General features: G+C 43.0%; 1 protein-coding gene and 1 non-coding gene across 2 annotated transcripts in view; both read left to right on the top strand.

Annotated features, from left to right (window-relative positions):
• Nucleotides 1-15,641, top strand: part of TMOD2 (tropomodulin 2) — a 73,201-nt gene that overhangs the window by 14,857 nt on the left and 42,703 nt on the right. Inside the window, exon 2 of the mRNA XM_077764396.1 lies at nucleotides 2,735-2,781. The gene's annotated coding sequence lies outside the window, so the exon portion shown is untranslated. The remainder of the gene's footprint in view (nucleotides 1-2,734; nucleotides 2,782-15,641) is intronic.
• Nucleotides 3,086-3,194, top strand: LOC144231995 (U6 spliceosomal RNA). Its single transcript, XR_013335276.1, has one exon. It is a non-coding gene; the product is annotated as a U6 spliceosomal RNA (small nuclear RNA).

Raw genomic sequence — 15,641 nt, 5'->3', positions numbered from 1 at the left:
CAAAAGACCACATATCTCATTTATGTGAAATGTCCAGAACAAGCAAACCCAGAGAAGACAAAACAGATTAGTGGTTGCCAGAGTCTGGCATTATGGGGGGAGGGGGGAGAAGTGTCAGCCAATGTGCATGGGGTTTTTTGGGGGGATTTTGAAAATGTTCTAAAGTTAGATTGGGTGATAATTAACTCTGTGTACTAAAAACTATTGAATTGTATACTTTAAAAAGGTGAATTAATTAATGATATATTAAATATATCTCATGAAACTGTTTTGAAGAATGTAGAGAGAATGGGCGCATTACCCAGCTTCAATCACTATCAATTTATGACCAATCTTGTTTCATCCCTGATGCTGCCACCCTACTACCACTCCCACACTGGATTATTTTTAAAGTATCCAGGTATTATTTCTTCTTCAAATATTCAGTATTTTTTCAGTAATATCCAGTAGTATCTTTCCAAAAGACAAGGATTCTTTAAAAATATGTATGGTACCATTATCACATCTAAAAATTTTTAAATAATGTCTTAACATAATCAAATATCCTATGTTCTAATGTCCCTCAGTTCTCTCATAAATGTGATGTTTTAAACAGCTGCTTTGTGCAAATCAAGATGTACTACACATTGTATTTCATTATTTGTCTTTCATATTTCTGTGTATCTATAAACTCTCCCTCTTTCCTTTTTCTTGCAATTTATTGAAGAAGTGGGTTATTGTGTAGTTTCCCACATTCTGGATTTTGCTGATTGCATTACTGTGTGTCATTTAACATGGTCACTATTGTACAGTGATTCACTTCTGGATGCTTGCTGCCAGGTACACTATAAATATGAGTTAATTCGTAGTGCATCAATATAGTTGCCATTCCTGCAGTGCTTACTAAGCACCACTCCTTTGTAGCTTACTTGACACAAATTATCCTATTTAATCTGTATAACAACCCAGTGTGGTATGTATTATTGTCTCTAGTCTAGAGATAAAAAGAGCTTAGAGAGGTTAAAAAAAAAATGTTCACAGTCAACCAGGCCGTAATTATTTGGGTTCAAACCCAGGTTTGTGTGATGTTACAACCCATACTTCTATCAATGACATGATAATATCCCCATCCTTTGCCTACGGCTATGGTTGTTTGCTTTTATTAACTCTGAGAAGCAGACCTTCAGTCCATTCAAAGAACTCACTTTTACATTTTATCTGTAACATATAGAATGGTTTCAGCTTGAAGTAACAGAAAACTCCATCTCAAATTGATTCATCAATACAGATATTTATTATCTCATATAGCAAGAAATCCAGAAGTGGGGCAGCACCAGTTCTGATTGGTTTACTGACTTAACAATAACATCACCAACCCAGGTTCATTCTGACTCTTTACTCTGACATCATCAGTGTGCTGGCTTCCTAAGGGACCACTTTCAGTAACACAGCCAGATGCAACAACATCCAGCGGAGATGGTGGCATGTTTCCCTGTATGTCTCTGTTGAAGAACAAGAAAATCTTTCCCAGGACTTCACAGACCTCTCCTCAGGTCTCACATACCAGAACTGGGTTCTGTGCGCACCCCTAACCTCTCACTGGTCAGTCAAAAGGATCTTGCTCAGGATAGTTTAGGAGTGTACCTCTGAGATGGTAATAGGGTTACCTTCCCTAATAGTGAAACACATTTATACAGACTTCTGTAAAGAAGGAGGACAGATGAATGGATGTTGAGTACTTGCTATATGTTCTTAATGAGGTATACTACATATTTCATTGTGAATAATGAAGATACTTCATTATAACTGCCACACAGAATTTTCTACTTTGTGTCAAGTGACATTTACTGTTGACATAGCAACTTCCTTGCCTCCACAAAGACAGTAGATAAGATTATATGTAACGTCCCTTCCAGCTCTAGCTGTTTCAATTTTACATTTGCATTTTCTAAAAAGCAAGTTTAAAAAATTTTTTTTAATGTTTATTCATTTTTTGAGACACAGAGCATGAGCGGGGAAGGGGCAGAGAGAGAGGCTCCAGGCTCTAAGCCAGCAGCACAGAGCCCGATGCAGGGCTCGAACCCACAAACCGTGAAGTCCTGACCTGAGCCAAAGTCGAGCGCTTAACCAACTGAGCCACCTAGGCTCCCCTAAAAAGCAAGTTTAAAGTTAAACCTACAAGATATGGTCCAAAAATGCTGATGGGTTTCAGCTGGTAAGTCATAGGCATGGCTGACATCCTTTTTTCCCTTAAAAAGTTTTAGACATAGATATTAGATTTAAAGAACTAAACAAACTGGAACTGATCATATTCCATTAAGTTTTAACATTAAATATAGAAGGGTTCCTTGTTGTACCTTTCTGCCTCATTCATTAACATCTAATCTAGCTTCTAGCCCTGATGGTACAGGCAGAGATTGATTAGAAGTTCTTTTTCACAACTATATGTCTTTAATTTGGTGTCAGCATCTTCCTGGAGCTCATGCATGGCTCTGGGACGGTCACAGAGCTCTAGTATCTTTGCTCTGGCTGCCAACTATGACTTTAACTTAAGAAACCATTTCTATGGCTGCTTCTTGTCACAGTCTTCACCTGAAGTAATGTTCCATTCATTTCATCACATGCAGACGTTTTCCTTGTGGGGAACCACAAAAAAACCCAAAGAGAAAGATGATACACCACTGTGTATCCTTGCTATATCAAACCTTTGCTACTCTTTCTCCCAATATGAGTAAAATTGTTTTATTATTTTCAGCTTATGCCTCTCATCGACTTTCTCTGGGAAAACTGCTGGATTGATCTGTAAGTAGTCCTGTTCTTATTTAACAAAGGTTATGACTTAGGATAAATGCACAACATAAGAAAGTCAAAGATATCATGCCACATAGGATATTTGGAATAACAAATGACAAGAAAACTTGGGAACATGATTTCAGCTGGCTTGGTCATGCCTCCATTTCATTTCACTCTTTCCAGATCAGATGTGTCTTTCTGGTGAGGAGGCAGTCCATTACTACAGTTGATAGTGGAAATCACACCAGTCTCTCACTCAGTACCTCCTGTTGCCAATGTTCATCATACTAGTTCCAAGAGCCTCACAGAATGAGTGCTCACTTTGGCAGCACATATACTAAAACTGGACCGATACAGAGAAGATTAGCATGGGCCCTGTGCAAGGATGACACCCAAGAGCCTTAGAGAATTAACTTTGTTTTCTGATTCAGCCCACCTTCTGGGGAAGGCATGGCCCTACTTTGAAATGTACAAAGGAAAGATAGGACTAAACCTCTTTGGGGGCAGGGACAGGGTGGAAGGAGAGAAGATAGGCTTAATAACCTACCAGATGACCTTGAGTAAGTCATATTACCTTTCTGTGCCTCTTAGAAATCAGGGGAAACTCCTCATTCTGTATCCCACAGATTGTTGCCAAAATCAAGTAAGAACATTGAGTAGGAAAGTATTTTCACAGAAGCAAAGTTGTGTTATTATTTTCAAATACAGAATTTCCTATGTGGGTCTTTTTTTGTTTTGTTTTTGCCACATGATAACTGCACAAGTCATGCTAGATCATGATGCTGTTTCACCTCGATTCACCCTTTGCCTATTTCAGGCAGATTACACTAGCAATGCTACATCCATCCCTTTTATTTATTTCCCTTTCACCGCATCCCTAAGATGCAAATCTCACCATAATGTAAAATACTGCATAGTAGCCACTTATAAAACTCAACATACATTACCCCTGTAGATAAATGCTATATACAAGAGTTGCAGTAGAAGTATGCAAAAAGGGTTCAATAAAGGAGAGAGAGCACATCTAATTAGAGAAAGCTTCTGGAAGATAACCCCACTATGCCGTGTGTTTTAGTAATTTCTGTCTTTGTCCTATGTCACCCCACCCCACTTTCATGCTTCAGAAACAAGATCGTATTTTCTCTATCTTTGTAGCTCCCAAGAACCTGGCAGAGAGTACATTTCAGTACGTTCCAGGATGAAGTTAACGGGCTAAATGGCTGGCAATGACAAGCCAATTGGGTTTTAATATTTATCTATCTCCCCAGGCCAATGAGGCTCACCTATTTTTAACTTAGTATTATTATATGTAGGACTTCCCAGGAGAGAAGTGTGTCCAGGTACACCCCTGTAACCTCCAAGAAAGGGACCTTTACTACGGGTGTGTTAAGTGCCTCATAGAGGTGCTTCCGTACATGCACCTAATATGGGTTTAGTCCTCACAGTATGTCTTCAGGCTTTAAGCCTATTTTACGGAGGTTGCCGAGACTCGACAGGCAGCGTTTCTAGTCACATCCAGTAAAAGTCACTGCGCGTGCATTGGCTCTCCAACAACCTAAACCCCAAAACTTTAAATCAGCCTTGCTAAACCCAACCTGGCTTACCTTAAGCGCCCCCCTGGAGGCATCTGCCCCAGCTACTCCTCCTTCCCGGGTCCCCGCCGCAGGCCCCAGTAAAGCCTGTAAAAACTAAGGCTTTCGCGTAAAGATGCTCACTCACCCAACTGCTCCTCACTGGCTTGAAAAGCCTTTGCCACCCACCCTATGCGTAGCCCCGAGCTTCTCAAAAGAGCCTGCACAGCTTTTCCCCAAGGCTGAGGTCCTCGGCGCCTGCGGAGCGGTGACGGGGTCGGGACGTAGATTCCGGGAGAGGACACCTGCAGGGGAGGACCCGGCAGGGGGTCCCGCCTCCGCGCGGCCGCGGCGCGCCNTCTCCTGTCTTCGCGCTGCGGGGCTGGGTTTTTCCACGCCGGGCTTTGTTCCCCACTTTCTCCTCTCCTGTGAACGTTAGACAGCCTCCCGGAGCGCGGTGCCTCTCGCCGCCTCGTTACAGCGGGAGATGAGGAAGGGTGGATTCTAGCTGGCATCTCTTTTTGAGATCCCTAGAACTGTCACCCGCTGGGCATTTCAGCCTCCGAGAAAGCTGCATTCAGGGAACTGCCTGATGCTGCAGGTCCTCGAGACCTTTATTTTTTTTCCCCCTGGTTAATAAAGTAGTGATAGCATGTGCTCCCTGAATCTAACTAAAATTTCCCTGTTGTTCTGCAGAACGGAAGATTGGTTTTAAAATAATATTAATAAAAGGATCCTAATGGGAATTTTTACCTAAAGCATTCAAAGGTGGGAAGGTAATGCAGGCAAAATGCAAATTAGCAATGAAGGAGGCCGTGAATGCTACGGCTTCATCTTGCTTATTAAACAGCCGAATCACAGGCACTGGGGAAGGGAATGAAAATGAACATCAGAGGAGGTATTTTTTAAACCAGGTTCCTGTTCTAGTCGTACCATTAAGGAGTTGGGCAGGCCCCTTCACCTCTCTGAGTCCCTTTTCCATATAAAATGGGGCATTTGGGCCCATGATTTCTAAACCTCTGTTCTTCCTAGATTCTTCTATGAGGGAACTGAAGGGATGAGGTCGCTTCTGTTCAACACCATTACAAAAAGCCTGATTGTGACAGAACAAGTGGCTTTACCTTAGTGAAGAGGAAAGATTTCTTTTCAGGCCTTAGGAATCCGATTAAAAAAAAAATAAAACTAATTCCCTCTTTCTACTCTCTTCAATCTAACCCAATAAATATGTATTACAGCCACACTAATGTTTGTAAATTACTGTAAATTGGTAGGCAACATGTGTTTCTTTGCTTTTGTTTTTAATTTGCTGAATGCGAAGTCATGAGATCGGCAGGTAAAGGGAGAACGTCTGGGCGAGGCTGGTTAAATGTGGTCAACAAGGAGGTGGGGGGAAGCCCCAGTAAGAAGTAACCAGAGAGCATACACACTGAGGAAAGAGAGGACAGGGACTGATGGGCTATTGTTTGAATAATACACAACAAAAGGAGTAAGAGAACCAGAAAACCAGCGCTGTGCAGACTCTACCGTAACTGATTCAGACAAGGACTCCTCCATGGGTTCAGAACCTTTGAGAGGTTGTTGGAGAATAGGATTATCTCACCACAAATTACCTAGAGGAAACGTGGCCATCCAATGGAAAGATGAGGAGGTTATCACCTCAGCCTAGGGCTCAAGTCTACCGGCACCTATTATGAGTCTCCCGTGGGGATGCAATAAGGTCATGATTTCACCTATGCAGTGTTCGGAAAAGACTGGAAAGGTGACGGTTGGGAGAGCAGGGAGTATTGCAGATTAACATACTCTAGTGATGTAACAACCACTCGAGATATGTGAACTTTGGATCCTAGATAAGAAAAAAAATATATAGCTGTAAAAGATGACTTGGAGACTACTGGAAGAATTTTAATTTAATGTAGACTGCATATTAAATAATATCGTGGAATTACTTTTCATTTTCTTAGGTGCAGTAGTGGTCCTGTGGTTATGTAGGACACTGTCCTTAGTCGTTTGAGGTACAGGTATTAGAGGAAACATGTCATGATATCTGCAACTTGGAGCTAGTTCAGAGGCAAAAAGTGAAAAGTGTAAAGGTGAGGGAGCAAGCTCAGGAATGTAGCAAAATGATGGCAGTGAATCTAAAAGAATGATAGGCAGGTATTTATTATACTGTTCTTTTATACTTTCTGTAAGTTTGAACTTTTTAAATTAAGTGGGAAGATTAATAAAATTAGAAAGTCGATAAAGAGAAAGGATTGTAGAGAACTGTGCAGTTAGTGACACCCAGCCGCAGTGAATCTGTGGCTTTGAGTTCCCAAGATTGAAATCCTGTTGGAGGTGTGAGTGGGCTCAGGGGAAGTTCCCATTTTTTGATTTGTCTTGGCTCCTATCAGTCATTTATTCTTACGATACTGCATCCTCTAACTCCAACCTCAAAGTATTGATAATTCCCAAACCTTTGAAATGCTAGCCCTACCCAAGAACCATCTTGAAAACACTGTTCTTTCCTCTCTGTGTTCAAGATTTGTGTGTGTGTAGAAGGAAGCTCCAGGGGTTGTTCTATTTTGAGTTAGGGGAGTGTCGAGGAAAGAACAGATCCAGCCTTTTTGACTGAACAGAAGTTGTAGGGTATCCTCTCATTCTCTTTATTAGTAAATCACATACAACTGAATTGTTTCTTATAGACAATAAGTGGTTCAAAGACGCTCATAGAAGACATGTGCAGAAGAGACTTCCTGTTGTCCATCCAGGAAAACAGAATGAACTCTTAAGAAACAACACCGTTTTATACGGAGTCTTTTGCTGCAGAGATACTTTTGCTATACGTGGGATATATATATTTCTACTTTTATGTTTTGCCCTCCTGCTTTGGCCTCAAGGCTACCCCATCTCTTTAAGTAGGTTGCCAGGTTTCCCCTGTTGAAACCTGGGTAGAGTGGTAATGAGAAGGTCAGCTCTAGGACTGTGGGTAATAGGAGCTCATGAAACAGGGCACGAGGCCAGCCATGCCAAGCGTGGGGTTGAGTAGGGAGGAAATATGTGGCACCAGCTCTGAGAGGCCTCTCATCAGGGCAGTCGAAGGAGTCTAGAGTCTAATAAGCTGGGCTCCTGTTCAGCCAGTATGTACAGGACAGCCATCCCTGTTATTTAGAGCTGACAACCATTCTGACTGGGCAGTGCCCATCCCATACTGTTTGCTAAGTATTTTGCATATCATCTTCATAAGCAGTCATGAGTCAAGGTGCACATAGTACCTATAAGTCATAACAAACACTGATCAAAACTCAGCTGGGATACAGATGCCACAGTAAGAGACAAAATAGGTCAAAGACTACATAAGCAGGCAGACGCTGGGAGGGCATGCAAATCAGAAGACAGAAAGTAGAGAACCCATAGGCCAGTCAGGAAGTGAGAAGCCATCAGTTCCTGAAGGCAAGGCGAGGGAATATGGCCAGAACTAATAAGCAGTTAAAAACCAAAAAGACACATATACTCAAGTGCAGTGCGAGGAGAAGTCAGGAAATAGGAACGCCTCAGAAAACAGAATAGGACCAGAGGCATAAGGCAGCAGCAGGAAGTAGGACCTGCCAAGAGAATTAGAAACCAGGTAGCAGTCTGGCAGAGAGTCTAAGACTTCCATGCTACAGAGCTTCTGCCCCAGCCAGGAAGCTTCTTGGCTGCTGTCTGCCCAGGTGGAAACCTTAACTCCTGTGGCCAGCCTATGCATGGTGGCCTGCTAAACCTGGCAGTGCTGACCCGGGACTCTTAGAAGATGCTGCCTCTCTATAGTTAACAGATCCTGACAAAGATAATGGAGGGACCAAATACTCCAAATAAGACTATTCCCAGACCAAGGACAAAAGAGAAATGGCTTCAACTGAGGGCTTGCATGTGCTAGGCACTGCACCTACTACGCACACTATCCCATTAAGCATCACCTCCACCTTCTGAAATAAGTACTCTTCTTTGCCTGTCTTGCAGAGGAAGGAACAGAGGCTTGGAGAAGTTTCTCTTGCACACAGACCTATAACCATCACACCCAGGGCTAGTTGACTCCAAGGCCCCTGCCTTAAGTCTTACAAACCTGGAGGGGGGTGGCTCACTGGTGGGAACATTGTCTTAAAAGGAGACTGTTTTCAAGCACAATTTGAGCTATGAGAACTTTAGTGTGGTTAAGTTTGGGAAGTTAACAACACGTAGTCTCAGAGAGAAAGTCTTAATTCTGGTGAGATCTGTTTCTCATTCCTCTTTCAGCTTGTTCCCTTCAATTGCCTTGTCATACTTTTTGCCTGAAATTCCTCCTCGTCCCAACCCTTCTCTGCCCTTCATCCACTGCCAGTATTTCCCAGAATATGACAGGAGCCATTTGGTTGGGAAGAAAGGAAGGAGAAACAGACATGACTGGGCCATCTTCAAATAGCTAGATTTCAAAGCACAAGCTATGTGGTGGTGTTTTTTTAATGTTTATTTTTGAGAGAGACAGACAGAGTGTGAGTGGGCAAGGGGCAGAGAGAGGGAGACACAGAATCCGAAACAGGCTCCAGACTCTAAGCTGTCAGCACAGAGTCCGACGCGGGGCTCGAACCCACAAACTGTGAGATCATGACCCAAGCCGAATTTGGACAGTTAACCTACTGAGCCACCCAGGTGGCCACAGACTATTGTTTTGTACACATTTTTGCATTTGGCTGCAGCTAGAAAGGAATTCAATATATAGGAACTACTCACGTTTTGTTGGAAGGTATGTTGATATGCTGATTTGTTCTAATTTACTACTTTCAGAAAATGTAGATTTGACCCTTGTTTATGTTGGTTCAGTGATTATTTTTTAAACTATTATGAAATATTGAAGATTTATAATAAAGAATAGTAACTTCTCACTTCCCCACCTCTACCTGGGAATAAATCATCACCAGTATAGTTGAAGCCCAGGTCCCCCTTCTCCAGCCACACCTGCGCACTGCCTCTCCCAGTGAGCCCTTTCCATGAGCCTTCCTAGAGATGTACATATCTGAAGTAACTTAATGGCACAGTTTTGCCCATTTAAATTTTTTCCACTACATTTTTAAGAGTATTTTTTGGGGGCGCTTGGGTGGCTTAGTCGGTTGAGCGTCCGACTTTCGCTTGGGTCATGATCTCGCGGTTCGTGGGTTCGAGCCCCGCGTCGGGCTCTGTGCTGACTGCCGGCTCAGAGCCTGGAGCCTGTTTCAGCCTGTGACTCCCTCTCTCTCTGACCCTCCCCTGCTCACACTGTCTCTCTCTCTCTCTCTCCTAAAAAATAAATAAAACATTTAAAAAAAAAGAGTATTTTTTTGTGTAGTCTTTTGTAAAAATTCACCGTTGGTTTGGACGGGGCTTAATACATCGGGCTGCTTGTTTTGGCTTTGGCTCCAAGTCTTCGTGTGTAGGCAGGGCCAGAGGCTGAGCGCTTGGTGTGGTATCTGTTTTTCTTCTTTCATACCACTGTTGTACAAATAAGGTAGTGTACAAAGAAGCAAAAGAAGCCACACTCCTTATTTTCTTTCCTAGGGAAGGGCTTTGGGGAATAGAAGAGTGATTGGAGGACCCAGGTCATTCCTCCTTCACCTCTAGTCCTTCGCCCCATCTTCATTTTCCTCACTGACTTGGTGTGTGTGCTCACATGACTCCAGGAAGCCTTGCTTGGCACTTGCTTCAGTCTAGCGTGTACATTCGTATCTGGTTGCACGTTGAGTGCTTGCCATGGGACAGACACTCTGCGGAGGGAGGCTGAAGCAGCACTTTGCAGACTTGCCACTGTGGCATCGCCAACGGAAGGAGCGACCATATGTGAACCTTTGTGGGGCTCAGGCTTAAGCAGGCCAGCCAGCCATGAGCCAGAGATCTGCAACTTGCCCTTTACAATTCTGTGCATGCTGCATTCTTCTCCACAGTGTACCTATAGTTTGTATTAAATGACAGTAACTAGCTTTCCCCCAGATCTTAAGGTCAAAGTTGTGCTCCAGGAGGATGCACTGTTTTTTTTTCTCCTCTGGCTTTGACACCCCTTCATTAATGCAGTGTATGCAGTTTGTTTTAAGGGTACTGTTCTATCATATTAACATGTTACTGTAACTAGTTAATTAACATCTCTTGCCCTGCCACACTGTGAGCTTGCTTGGGGCACAGGGTATCATTTGTTTTGTTCACTGCTCTTGTCCCAGTGCTATCTGGAAAAGGTGGGCTTTCAGTACATATTTGTTAAATGAATATACAGACCGGAGCTTGAGAAGCCTAAGAATATAAGGAATTGTGATGTTGCCTCTGTCCTCTGGGAGTCTGTGGTAAGAGTTGGAGAGAAAACCACATATGTGACAAACATGGAAAGATAATGAGAGAGCAAGAGATGAACACTAAATTGGTGACATAGTGTGAATTTAGGAAGAGGAGCAGTTTCTGTGGTCTTAGGTGGCCTCACAAAGTTCCATGGCAGAGAGTAGAGGCAAGTAGTGGAATGAGTTCTGGACCGGTGGGTCACTTCACCTCTCTGCGCTCACTTCCTTCATTTGCATTTGTTGGATGCCTACTCTCTGGGTGAAGACTGGTGTTGGAAGCCAGGATTATAACACTGAACAACACTGATGTAGTCCCCACCCTCACAGAGATTAGCAAGGAAGACAGAGATAAAACAAGCAATGGGAATAAAGTCAAGGAGAGCTGTGATCAAGGGAGTATGCCATGGGGGAGGAGGGAAGTGACCCCAGTCTTGTCTCAGCGTCTGAACAAGGCCTTCCGGAAGAATTGAAGCTTACATGAGGCTAGAAGATGAATAAGACAGCATTCAACTGAGAGTGGGGTGGGGGTAACTAGTGTTCTGAGCAGAGCGAACAACATAAGGCATGATCCAGGAATTGGAGGTGGTCCAGGAGGCTGGAGCCAGGAGGAGATGGGGAGTGTAGTGCAGGATGAGGCTGATGAGGCTGACAGAGGCCAGACTCTGAATTTGATCCTTATCCACAAAGCAGTGGGAAGCCATTGGAGAATTTTAAGCAATAAGGCAGAGTTGTTTAAAAAGATTATTTGTATGGAGAAAGGAGCAAAGGGATAAGACTGGATGAGGCAGTGCAGACAAGTGAAGTAGGTGGATTCTAACACGTTCAGGTAAGGGCAGGTTGGTGATGGATGGGTGAGGAGGAGAGAAGGAAAAGGTGTCAAGCATGGCTCCCTGGTTTCTTGGTGCCACCTGGAAATCCTAGAGGAGGAGAAGCTGTTTGGTAGGAGAAATGATGAGAGTACTCAGAGGTGCTTGAGGCAGCCAAGGAAAGATATTGGCTTGGCAGTTGGAAATATTTGGACCTAGGCCTCAGGAACAAAGTCTAAGACAAATAAATGGATTTGAGTGTCTTTAAGATATGGATTATAGTTAAAACTTTGGAGGCATTGAGTTCCCCTGGGAGATTTGTAGAAGTTCTTTTTTTTTTTTTTTTAATTTTTTAATGTTTATTTACTTTTGAGAGAGAGAGAGAGAGACAGTGCGAGCGGGGAAGGGTTAGAGAGAGAGAGGGAGACACAGAATCAGAAGCAGGCTCCAGGCTCTGAGCTGTCAGCACAGAGCCTGACATGGGGCTTGAGCCCATGAACCATGAGATCATGACCTGAGCTGAAGTTGGACGCTTAACCAACTAAGCCACCCAGGTACCAAATAGAAGTTCTAAAACAGGACCTGAGTATGCCAGTAGTTAAGGTAGAGGAAAAGGAATTGCCGAAAGAGACCAAGATGGAGTGACCAGGAAATAGGAGGAAAACCATCTATGTTGCTAGACTGGATGATCTTTAAGGCCTCAGTTGGCTCTGACATTCTGTGGTCCTGCAGAGCTGGGATTTGAGCCAGGTCTCAAAAGCAGAGCACATGGATAGGCCATGAGCATAGAGCAGGGCATTCCAAGGAATATTACTCTATCAGCCAAGGTTTCAACAAGAAACAGAGGACACACTCAAACTGAACAATTTGAAGAAGTTTTAATAAAGAATCTATTTACAAAGAAGTAGAGCGGGTTTAGGGACTCCAGTGAGGCAGAAATCTGGCACTAGCCACGACAGGGACCCTTCATCACCCCCAGGCCTGAAGTCGGCTGAATGAGAGAGCAGCTGTCTATAGAGAGGACCTTCTGGACCAACCCTGCCCTCCTGTTTCTTTGTAGAGCCTCCTCTTGGCCAGACATACACCAGAGAGCAAGAGAGCCCATTCATGCAGTGTAAATACATTGTATTCCTGGGGCACAGAGCAAGGTGGGGAGTGGACGTGGAGGGGCAAACAGAAGATACTCAGAACCAATTACGTTGAGAAATGGAAATGTATGGATAAGAGAGTGTATTAGTTTCCTATTGCTGCTGTCACAAATTCAGTGACTTAAAAACAATAAGAGTTTATTATGTTACAGTTTTGGAGGTTGGAAATCCAAAACGGGTTTCACTGGGCTAACATCAAGGTGTCAGCAGGTCTGCACTCCTTTCTGAAAGCTCTAGAAAAGGATCCATTTCCTTGCCTTTCCCAGCTCCTAAAGGCTGGCCACATTTTGGCCCTCAGCCCCTTCCTCTGTCTTCAAAGCCAGCATCATGCTGACCCTCTGCTTCTATCATCACGTCTTCTCTGGCTTCTGCTTTCTTTTTTCATCTTTTAAGAGCCCTTGTGATTACATTGGGATCACCCAGATAATCCAGGATAATCTCCCTATTTTAAGATTCTTGATTTAACCCACCTGGTCTCTTTTGCTATGTAAAGTAACATATTCTTGGTCCTGAGGATTAGCATCTGGACATCTGTAGGGTGTCATTATTTTGCCTATCACAGAGAGTGAATAAGCCTTTTTGGCTGGAGTAGGGTAAATCCCAGGGGAAAGTAATGAAGGCAGAAAACAGAAAGTGCACATTGAAGCCAAATTATAGGAGTTTTGGATGTTAGACTGCCTGAATTTTCATTCTGTAGACAAGAGGGGGGCATTGTTAAGTCCTTCGCCAGAGGAGTGGCTTGTTAGCAGTGTGAAGAAAGATGATCTGATTGTGGTGCTCTGGTAGCTTAGAAAGAAGAACAGAAATCTTTCAAGATGCGATTAGGGGTGCCAAAGGGCTAAGGTCCAAAACAGGAGTGACAGGAAGGGGTGGTGTGAAAAGTTCTGTGTAGGAGGAGTCTATAGGAGGTGCTAACCAAGTGGACATGAAAAGAACGGGGAGACAGGGCACCTGGGTGGCTCAGTAAGTTAAGTGTCTGACTTTGGTCTGGTCATGATCTCATGGTTTGTGAGTTTGAGCCCTGTGTCAGGCTCTGTGCTGACAGCTCAGAGCCTGGAGCTTGTCTTTGGATTCTGTGTCTCCCTCTCTTTCTGTCCCTACCCTCCCTCCTCCCACCTTGTCAAATAAACATTAAAAAAAAAAAAAAAAGAGGAGAATATGAGGGTGGTCCAAGTTTTTAAAATGAATGACTAAAAGATTAGATTTACATACAGACTTTCTTGAAATCATTTAATTTACATACAAATTGCATATATTCTTTTTTTTTTTGAATTTTTTAAACATTTTTATTTATTTTTGAGAGACAGAATGCAAGTGGGGGAGGGGTAGAGAGAGAGGGAGACACAGAATCTGAAGCAGGTTCCAGGCTCTGAACTGTCCAGTACAGACCCATCAACTGTGAGATCATGACCTGAGCCAAAGTCGGGTGCTCAGCAGACTGAGCCAACCAGGTGCCTCTATTAATCCTTTAAAATTGCATGTATTTAAAGTGTACAGTTTGCTAAGTTTTAATATGCATGCACCTGTGAAACCATCACCACAATCATAGTAGTGAACAAACATATGTATAGCTCAAAATTTTCCTCATGCCCCTTCAGGATCCTCTCCTCTGCCCTTCACTACCTGTCTCTCTTCCATCCCCAAGCAATTACTAATTTACTGTCTGTCATATAGATCGGTCTACACTCTCTAGCATTTTAGATAAATGGAGTCATACCATCTGCATTCTTTTGGGGCTGGCTTCTTTTATTCAGCATAATTATTTGGATGTTCCTCCATGTTATAGTGTGTTTCAATAGTTCATTCCTTTTTACTTCTGAATAGATTCCATTATGTGGGTATACTACAATTTGTTTATGCATTGACCTACCAATGATCTGGCCATTTGAAATATAGCTTCTGTGAATACATTTTTTGGATTATAGATCACTCCAGGCATAAAAAAAAGTGCAAGTGAAATAAATTGGTTAATATTCTTAAAAGTTCTTCACCTTTAGAGTTCAACTTTTTGAGCCACTTTTTAATTCAGCCATTAATGTCTGTTTTTTTCCCACACAGCATATCCTCAGTGCCATTCAGAGTAGTAATTGTTTCGGGGCGCCTGGGTGGCTCAGGCGGTTAAGTAGCTGACTGCAGTTCAGGTCATGATCTCATAGTTCGTGAGTTCGAGCCCCACACTGGGCTCTGAGCTGTCAGTATGGAGCCTGTTTGGGATGCTCTTTCTATCTCTCTCTCTCCCTCTCTCTGCCCCTCCCCTGCTTGTACTCTCTCTCAGGATGGATAAATAAACTTAAAAAAAAAAAAAAAAAAGAGTGGTGGGGCACCTGGGTGGCTCAGTCAGTTAAGTGTCTGATTTCAGCCAGGTCATGATCTCATGGTTTGTGAGTTCGAGCCCTGCATCAGGCTCTGTGCTGACAGCTCAGAGCCTGGAGACTGGTTCAGATTCTGTGTCTCCTTCTCTCTCTGCCCCTCCCCTACTCATGCGCTCTCTCTTTCCCTCAAAAATAAACAAACATTAAAAACATTTTTTTAAAAAAGAGTGATANACTCTCACTCCTTCTCCATTAGGTTTAAAAAGAGTGGTTGGTCCACTATTTTTTTTTTTTAAAGCTCCTGGGATTTTTTTTTCCAAATCCCTGACTCCCATTCTTCTAGTTTTGAAGCTAGTGCTTTTGATATTTATGCATTCATAGGCAGTGTCAAGTACATCTTGGCTGCTGTTGGGCCAACAGTAATTGTAGGATCATCCATTGTAAAATACATCTCAGTTTCAGGATGTTAAAAGTGGAAAACTNCTTAAAAAAAAAAATTAAAAAAAAAAAGTGGAAAACTGTGTAACTTTAAGTAGGATGGCTCAACCAGTTCTTTTGATGGTTAAGAGCCTGGCAGATTTAGATCCATGCCCAGTGTCACGTGATAAATAAGTGGTTGCAGGGACCAGAACAAAGTGCCTATGATCCAATTGGTCTCTGACTTCAGTGGAATAGTTTTTGCAGGAGTATGTTTGTTTTACTGGACTATAGCAATGGAAGCTTAAAAAGTCAGGCTTGGAGT

The sequence above is a fragment of the Crocuta crocuta genome, unplaced genomic scaffold, assembly GCF_008692635.1.
Source record: "Crocuta crocuta isolate KB4526 unplaced genomic scaffold, BGI_CrCroc_1.0 scaffold102, whole genome shotgun sequence".
Lineage (NCBI taxonomy): Eukaryota > Metazoa > Chordata > Mammalia > Carnivora > Hyaenidae > Crocuta > Crocuta crocuta.
The sequence above is the reverse complement of the archived record's forward strand: the minus strand, read 5'-3'. Positions and strand labels throughout refer to the sequence as shown.